Here is a 1,187-nt window from a genome sequence, read left to right as displayed (position 1 = left end):
AAGAGGTGGGGGGGGGGGATTTTGAAAAAGTTGAACGTCCCACGAGACACAAACTGATCATGTTGAAGATTGGCCCAGGCTCTGTAAGGTTTCAAGGCTCTTGTCGTTTTTCTTTTTTTTGTTAAGTCTTTCTTTTTTTCTGTCTTTTTTTTTTTGCATTTTTTTTCTTTCTTTCCTGTCCGTCTTTCTTTCTTTCTTTCTTTTTCCCCTTTTCTTCTTCCTTCCTTTCTTTCTTTCTTTCAATCTTTCAATCTTTCTTTCAATCTTTCTTTCTTTCTTTCTTCCTTCCTTCCTTCCTTCCTTTCTTCATTCTAATTCTTTTGTTCCTTCTTTCTTCCTTCCTACATTTCTCTCTTTCATTCTTTCTTTCGTTCTTTTTTCTATTCACTCCCCTTGACTTTCGGTCTACAGTTCGAGAGAGGTGAGAACAGTTTGGAACATGAGTACATACGGAGAAATACGCAATCCCTCTTCCTCCAGAGAGGTTAATGCATTGCGTGTTGAAGTAGATCTAGATCTAAATGTTTCAGAGATGACTTATAATCACCTATCCGAAAACTGTTTCTAATTAAGAAACATGACTAATCAATGTTTACGGCACACCAATATATCTAATGTGTTTACAGCGTTTTGAAAAAAAAGCTTTAGTAAGAGGTTTACGGCACTTTAAACACAAACAGGTCTTATAAGTGCAGAAGATGCGATGTGTTACTAGAGAGTAACGTACAAAGAAGGAAATACAGAGGTTTTTGACAACGGTCGTTTGATAGAAAAGATGGCGCTAACCACATTAGAGCACCCACCCACCAACCACCCACTTTCAGTGTTTACGGTACAATTTTGAAAGTCATTCTTTTTGTTTTTGTTTTTGTTTTTTTGCTGATATTGTTGTTGTTGTAGTTATTGGTGCTGGTAGTGTTGCTGTTGCTGCTGCTGCTGTTGTTGTTGTTGTTGTTGTTGTTGTTGTTGTTGTTGTTGTTGTTGGTGTTGTTGTTGTTGTTGAGATATCATCTAAAATATAAAGCAATGAATGTTTTCATCGATCTACAAAATACATGATGTAACAAGATATGTCTGACATTTAGTAATGTCACTATTCGATACTCTTGAATGACAAATTTCTATCTGCTCAGTATGATGATGATGATGATGATGATGATGATGATGATGATGATGATGATGATGAT

This window comes from Aplysia californica, unplaced genomic scaffold, assembly GCF_000002075.1.
Source record: "Aplysia californica isolate F4 #8 unplaced genomic scaffold, AplCal3.0 scaffold01053, whole genome shotgun sequence".
Lineage (NCBI taxonomy): Eukaryota > Metazoa > Mollusca > Gastropoda > Aplysiida > Aplysiidae > Aplysia > Aplysia californica.
The sequence above is the reverse complement of the archived record's forward strand: the minus strand, read 5'-3'. Positions refer to the sequence as shown.